The 7,910-nt window shown below is 43.5% G+C and overlaps 1 protein-coding gene across 3 annotated transcripts in view; it reads right to left on the bottom strand.

Moving 5' to 3' along the window:
• The window catches only part of CUNH12orf42 (chromosome unknown C12orf42 homolog), a 146,598-nt gene extending 141,409 nt beyond the window's left edge, over positions 1 to 5,189 (bottom strand). Inside the window, exon 1 of one of the 3 annotated variants that reach the window (XM_073900391.1) lies at positions 4,075 to 5,189. The gene's annotated coding sequence lies outside the window, so the exon portion shown is untranslated. The remainder of the gene's footprint in view (positions 1 to 4,074) is intronic. The other 2 variants (XM_073900390.1, XM_073900397.1) reach the window with 2 other exon arrangements.
• Positions 5,190 to 7,910: the final 2,721 nt, after the last annotated feature.

The following is a 7,910-nucleotide window of genomic DNA, read 5'->3' as shown; positions in this document are numbered from 1 at the left end:
TTTTTTTTTTTTTAAGACTTTTATTTATTTGTCAGAGAGAGAGAGCACAAGCAGGGGGAGCTGCAGGCAGAGAGAGAAGCAGACTTCCTGCTGAGCAATGAGCCCGATGTGAGACTTGATTCCAGGACCCTGGGATCATGACCTGGGCCAAAGGCAGACGCTTAACTGACTGAGCCACCCAGTCTTCCCATTTGTTTCCTCTTCTGCCTTCTTGCGTCCAGACAGTGCAGACCTGATTTCTGGCAAGCTCCTGATTTCTATATGGTGAGCAGAATTGACACACTTTGACAATGTGCCTGCCAGTCACTATTTTATCTACTCAGCTTCTCCACCATGACTTGTGAGTTATCTTCAGTCAATTCAGATTGGAGAGAGTAGGAAACACATGCTAGCTTAAAAAGTCAAGCCTCAATCCCCAATTCATTTTTACCAGGGAGCTCTTTACCTGAGAGAGTCCTCTGGCCTACATTAACAGAGCTGATAAGTTGATGCAAAACAGATGTTTACTGTCTGAAGCAGGACTCTGAAGGGGAGGAAGGAATTTTTGACTTCCCAAACATAACCCCTAACATATTAGAGACCTCTTTTCATTCTCAGTTTTATGTGTTTGTGGTTTGTCCTTTTTCCTTAAATCACCTTTCCAGCAATTTGCATGTCATTGTTGTTTCACAGTCTAAGATAGGAGATTCAGTCTGGGTCAAAAGCAACTGTAAAGACCTCAAGTGCATAGCTTTATAGCTCTTCCCTCTAATATTACTCTAGTCACATATTACAGCTTCTTAACATGAATCTGCTTCCCCCAGACACCTTCTCCCCCTCTAACAAATTATGTCTGCCCCCTGGACCAGGTTTCATAGCTTCTGCTTATTCACATCCACCATTTGATCATGATCCTTAATGGTTCTTCCTCCAGCTCATAATTTTTCAGCAACTCCTCTGATGCTAACCACCAGCTGTCTCAGGATATTCAGTTGGGATTCAGAAGGCAGGGAATCTTACTAGCCCGCTCATGCCTTCACACCAAGCCACATCACTGATCCTGAAAAGCCTAGGGAAACAGCCCAGGACCAGTCAAGTGTCTGTTCCTAAGCCTACCATCTCCTTTTGCCCTCCTCAATAACAGCTCAAAATTAACACATTGAGACAGAATTCTTGATTCATACTCTTTTTCAGTCCTTAATGTCCATAATGTGACATTCCCTATCTCTATAATGTGCCATCTGGCAAGTTGTTCAGACCTATGTGTTCTCCTTGGTTTCTCCCTTTCCCCCATCATCTCATTCACAAACTCTCATTCATCACGTCTTATCGTTCTTTCTCTAAGGTAGGATCCAAATCCATCCATTCTCTCAATTTCCATTAGCATCTCCTTAATCCAGGACACCATTATTTCCTATCTGGATTATTACAACAGCCTTCTAACAGCTCCCTAACTAGCTATTACATTTCCAATTCTTTCCATCATTCTATCCACATTCCTCAGAGCAGCAGTAATGATCTTTTTAAAATATACATTCAATTATACAGCACCCTCACTTAAAATCCTTCAGTAGCTCCCTATTTCCCTTAGAATAAAATCCAGTCTTTTCTCATGACTGACAGAGCTTCCCATGATCTGGTCCTGACTAATGTCTCCACCTGATCTCACAGTATGCTGCCCCCACTCACAGTGTGCCAGGCATACCAGCCTTCTCCCAGTGACTCAGGACCCCTGAAGGTCTTTCCTGCCTTAGGGCCTCTGCACAGGCCTCTGCTTGCTTGCTCCTCCCTCTGTTCCTTCACTTGTTTTAGACAGGTGATCTTCTCTGAAGAGTCTGTCCTTGGCCACCCTGTCCAAAGGAAGTTTCCCCTGACTTGAATGTAATTCTTTATGTCACTGCCTTGTGCTTTCAGGTTTTGCCTGTCCCCCTAAATTATAGGGAAAGAAACTATAAAAAACGACAGAGAGAGAGCAAAAGCCATAAGAGAAGTCAAGAAAACAAAACTTCAAAAAATAAGAGAAGGGGGAGGAAGCAAGAAATTGAAAGGAAATTGACATAAAATTACCAAACTCCTTGGAGAAAAAATGTTCATAAAATTATTAGTAAACACAAATGTTGTGCACCCCTCAAGTGAGCATTCTGAACACTTCTTTCTAAGTCTGATGAAATGATCTCTAGGTTTCTTGCCTTCAAGATTTATGTAAGTCAATCTTCCTTGAATTCTGGCAACTACCATATTCTCTAGTTTGATAACTTATCAAAAGGAAAGTTCAAAATGAGTTAGAAGCATTTGAAGAAGTCATTAGGAGCCACTAGAAGAGGCTAACGCTTCTTTTCTCATTGTGAGTTTGCATAGCAAGCATCCAAGACAAGTTTCAAAATAAAACAACCCTCCCTTAGGGCCATGGGTACATGAGGCATCATTTCCCCACAATAGCCTGACCCTTTCGCCTGCCTTTGTCCTCTGCAATGCCTCTTTGTAAATCACAGGTGTTTGTGGGCATAAAGCCCATCAGAAGGGAGTTTCTTGTGAAGAGTTCTTTCTTTGCCACTTGTTCTAAACCTGTTCAGAGAGTGCTCCATGCCTTAAACCAAATCTCCATAAAAATCAAGAAACAAGAAGTTTTCTGTATTCCTGCCCAGCAGCCGCAGTATGACATTAGCTTCGACAGCTTTGTGACCCGGTATTATTCCAACTTTATTCACTAGTCTCTTTTTCTCTTTCTCTCTCTATTCCTTTTTTTAAAGCCTATTGGCATTTTTTTTTATCTACTGTAAAATAAAAAGGAGGAGGATGGTGTTGTTTTTTTTTTTTAAAAAAGCACCCTATGTGGCAGCTAGAAAAAGCTATCTACAGTTACTGTAGTAATGGTTTCAAAAAACACCTGCAAATCAAAGAAAGACACCATAGCAGTGTCTTCAGTGTTGTTTTTTGTGGGGTTTTTTTCTTCCCTTAAAGTTCCTTCTTGGCCATTCTAGGGTAGGCTCGGGAATGAATTTATGTGACAGCTATGAACTTAGTATTAAAATTGTGAATAGTGCCTAGCAGTTTTCATGCCCTTACTATAAGATCGCCTCAATTTGCCACACAGCGGTGAATAGGGTAAAGGGGGGGAGGTGTCAAATGAATGGGAGGAAGAGGGTATGTGAATGGGAGGGTTTCCCTAGAGGGAGCAGCACAGCAGTCACGGGGAAGAGTGATTTATTTTTGAAATTCCAGGAAGAAAGGCCAAGAGAAGCTGCCTAAGAGATCCTGAAGCATGGGGTGGGGGGTGTAAGATAAATAATACGTCTGTCCACATTTAGCAAGTGTCAGCGCCAACTCTAGAAGCAGAGACCGGGCAAGGGCGAGGGGGGAGGTGAGATGGTAAATCCATTCCTCTGGTCTTCCAAGATTGAATATTAAATGCCAGCAGGGAGCAGATGCGGGTAGGGGCTTCAGACTGGGGGTAAGGGCACGGAAGGAGGGGGTTAAGCGTTTATCTCAATGGAAATTAACCACTTGGGGAGCATTAGGAGAGAGCCGGAGCAGGCTGGGCGGGGGAGAAGTGTCTCTCAGTGAGTTTAAAGAGAGGAACTTTTCTGGTGCAGGGATTTGGGGAGGGCGTTCAGAAAGCCGAGGTGCACGGGGCCGCAGAGAGCAAGGTGGGACGTGCCCTCGGCCGCCCCCGTGGCCCCGCCCCCACCCCGTATTAGCATGCGGGCAGCAGAGGGCCAGCCGGGCGGGGGAGGGCGGCAGTGGGATCGCCGCGCGGGGCGCATTGTGGGCCGCGCTCGCCTCCGCGGGGGACCATCTGCTCGCTGTCAATGCATCACCTGCTCGTCTGGGCCGTCGCCGGGGCAACGCGGGGCGGGGGATTAAGGATCGTGTGCGTCTGGGTTCGGGCGGCGGCGGCGGGGGCGGGGCGCTCCTCGGCCGCCCCGGGCCTGGGACGGTAGGCCAGGCGGAGGGGGCCCGCGACCACAGTGGCTGGCTCAGCCATTCGCCGCTCCCCTCCGGCTTTGCAAAGACAGCCGAGCCGCCTTCACTCGCGGAGGTGGCTGGTGTCCGGAGGGGGAGCAGACAGCAAAAGATCCAGCCGTTTGAACCCACCCAGAAAGCGAGAACTGTGATCCTCGGATCTACCTGGAGCTTCTTGGGCCATGTCCCAGGACCGGCGTCTGCAGCCTCCTGCGGGGAAACTGATCCGCCCAACCCGGTCCCTGGAACCGTTCTGAGCAACGCCCCCGCAACGCCGTTCTGAGCGCCCCGCAGTCGTTGGGCAACCACAATGGGGTGCGCATGGCGGGTAGACCCTCCCTGGTTCCTGTCACCTACGTTACAGATAACTGCCCCACCTCTCATCTGATATTTTGTTCTGCCGCCCAACGCTCAGGCTGGGGGAGACTTTGACATCAGACTATGAGTGACACTTGTTCTTTGGGGGAGGATTGTCCCAAGATTTATCAAAACGGGTTTATTTTCCATGGAGAAAGTGGTTCTGAGGTCCTGAAATCCCCTTTCCACCTATTCCTGTTCCTCTCCCTCGAAATAATTTTGAACCCAGGAGTACAACGAGCGATGTAGCCAACAGCAGGGGGCAGAGCGAGGCTGTGGATGGAAACAAGTGTCCCCTTTGGGATTACATTTGCTCCAGAGTCACCAACAAAGGTCCTTCCTATCTGCCGAAGGATTCCGTGCCCCTTAAACTCCCTTACCTAAGTTTTCCATGGACTCCACAGAAGCAAGGCGTTATTAAGCTTTAATCACAGCTGGTAATATATCATGTTTTCTTTCTGGGCCGGCTAAGTACTGTTATTCCCCTGCAGAATAACCTGAAGCAGCGAAAAAGTTGAGATTCACCAAATCCCAGGCTGGACCTCCCAAACCCATATCTAAAACATTTCCAGTCCGGTAAAATCCCAGCTTGTTTCTAAAGATTTGAGTCAAGAAAATCCCAAACCTGTCTTGTTAGATCTCATTCCAGGGGCTGGCAACTCTTGAGAATCAGCAGTCTTTCTCTGACTAACTTAGTCACTCCAACCCTTTTCCTACAGTTCTGTTTTCTGAAGAAACAGGGAAATTGGCCTCTTTTCCAGTAAACCCTTTGTGTTGAAGAAATCATTAAACTGTCCATTAACCTTCTCAAACTTTCATCTGTCTTTGATTCCAGCCATTTTTCTCTTCTTTAACCAAACCCTTATTTAAAGTTACACTAAATACAAGTTGATAATATCTATCTTATGTATTTCTCCAACTAAAATCTCAAAATCATCAAATACAATTTCTCTCATCCTTTTATGATTTCTGGATATGAATATAAAAATTAGACTAATTTCATGATTAAAATTACAGTTTTAAAATTTACTGTTGCCACCATTTATTTGCTCTTCCTATCATTTATATGCAAGCAAAGAACGTCAACTCTACAAATACCCATGTGTTTTGACATAACAGATGAAGGAAAAAAAAATAAGTATGTAATGTATTAACTTGCTCGAAAGATAAAGAAAATTCTACCCATCCAAAACTGCTGTTAATTGTGACTTTCATGGATTAAAGTTGAGAGTTCTGAGAAGGCAGGCTCTTTGATTCACAAGGTATAGCTGTCCCTGGAACAACATGGGGGTTAGGGGCACTGACCTCCCACATAGTCAAAAATCCACATAGAGTATTTGACTCCCCCCAGATTAACTACTAATAACCTACTGTTGTAGCTTATTATACTATATACTATATAAGACTTACCTATAACATAAACAGCACATAGTTTCTGTTATATGTATATATACTATATTCTTACAATAAGCTAGATAATAAAGGAGTTATTAGGAAAATCATAAGGAAAAGAAAATACATTTATAATACTGTAAAAATCGTCATATAAGTGGACCCATGCAGTTCAAACCCGTGTTATTCAAGGGCCAGCTGTACTTCCAAATACATAGAATCATGGCATCATTCCTATTTAAAGAAGGATGAATTTGAGTCCAACCATCAGCTCTAGCAACAAAGTAACTGAAACGGAAATACAAGTAACCTGCCCAAGACTGTTACAGAAAAGCTGAGTATGCCCAGGGCACTCTCAACCCCACGAACCTCCCGAGGGAGCACTTTCCACACCAAAAACACCTCAAAATGCCTTTTATCTACTCTATTCCTACTCCAACAGCTGCTGACTTCACAGCAGAGATGAGAACTCTTCATCAATTCAACGAATAATCATTGAACACCTGCCACATGTCAGGCAAGCTAGACAAAGATCCCACCCTTATGGCACTCACTGCTTAGTAAGGGTAAATAGATTTAAAAAAACAAAAAACCTCTTTTCTTTACTCATTTACCCAATAAACATTTCTTGAGCAACTAATCAGTACTATGATAAGAGGGAAAAAATATATCCATAAATAACATAGGGATATCTCTCTCAAAAAAAGAAAAACATACAAAAAAATTAGAGCATAATGTAGTTAATTAGAAAATACCAGTAGGACAAAGTATCATGGAAGTAAAGAGGACGCATCAGGTAAATTTGCCTGGATAGCACCACAGAGATGTCATAAAGTGGGCGATGAAGAATCAGTAGGAGTCCCCAGCACCTAAAATAGGGCATGGACATAGCAGATGCCCAATAATTAGTTGTTCAATGAACAAATGATGTAGTTTTCAAGTAGACAAAGGGAAGACAATCCAGGCAAAAATGTCACAGTATGAACAAAGACTCCAGGAAATACTATTAAAGGGATGAGGAGTGAGCAGTTCACTGCAAGTCAAACAATATAAGAAGAAAGAGGAAGATGGAATGCCAGTGTGGAGGCATGTGGAGGAGGGATTTGCATATCATGCCAAGAAGGTAGACTTTGTCGGGGTCCCTGGATGGCTCATTTAAGCATCTGCCTTCAGCTCAAGTCATGATCCCAAGGTCCTGGGATCGAGCCCCACATTGGACTCCCTGCTCCACGGGAAGCCTGCTTCTCCCTCTCCCACTCCCCCTGCTTGTGTTCCTGCTCTTGCTATCTCTCTTTCTGTCAAATAAATAAAAATAAAATCTTAAAAAAAAAAGAAAAAGAAGGTAGACTTTGTCTTAAGGACCAATAAATTTTCAACAGCAGAACGCTTGCTTCAAATAGAATTGCAAGGAACACAAATATAATAAAATTAATCAAAACAGAACGGCCCTACTTGAAACAGGGGTAGGACCTGACACCCCGCCCTCTGGTCACAATCTCACTGTCTCGGCACTGCTGGGGAACCTAGCATGCCCCTTGGAACACTCTTTGAAAACCAGTGCCATGGTCCATGGGTCATCACTGAACATTATTGGACATGACAATGCAAGTTTGGATGGAAAGAAGCCAAGAAGAATAGTTAGGATGCTATTGAAACATGTACTGCATGGAGCACTGGGTGTTATATGAAAACAATGAAGCGTGGATCACTACATCAAAAACTAATGATGTATTGTATGGTGACTAACATAACATAATAAAATTAAATTAAAAAAAAAAGGATGCTATTGAAATTGTCCAAGCACAAACTAATGAGGATTTAAGTTAGACCAGTGACAATCATACTGAAATGGAAGATAAAGAGATTTTGAAGATGGAATCCTTAATATGTATGGTCTTTCTACTTCAGGGAAAATAATTTCACCTCTGGTACATCTGGATTTGGATATTTTTAAATGATAATATGTAACAAAGTACATCACAGCTGTTACTACGGCCAACGCCTTCCCACACTTGCAAAAGTTTGTGGAAAAAAACACAAATTCCTTTGCAGTGACTAGTTAAAATATGGCTTGGATCTCAGAATATAGATTTTTGGATTTCTAAGAGGAGCAAATGGAAAATTTAGGAAAACAGCAAAAAGGAGGGCACAGATGAGAGTGGTCCAGTACTCCCTTAATTAATAACCAGGGGAACCAATTTGTGTGCAATAATCAAAGT

This window comes from Callorhinus ursinus, unplaced genomic scaffold (assembly GCF_003265705.2).
Source record: "Callorhinus ursinus isolate GAN/ISIS: 27379988/994484 unplaced genomic scaffold, GSC_fseal_2.0 scaffold14, whole genome shotgun sequence".
Classification (NCBI taxonomy): domain Eukaryota; kingdom Metazoa; phylum Chordata; class Mammalia; order Carnivora; family Otariidae; genus Callorhinus; species Callorhinus ursinus.
The sequence above is the reverse complement of the archived record's forward strand: the minus strand, read 5'-3'. Positions and strand labels throughout refer to the sequence as shown.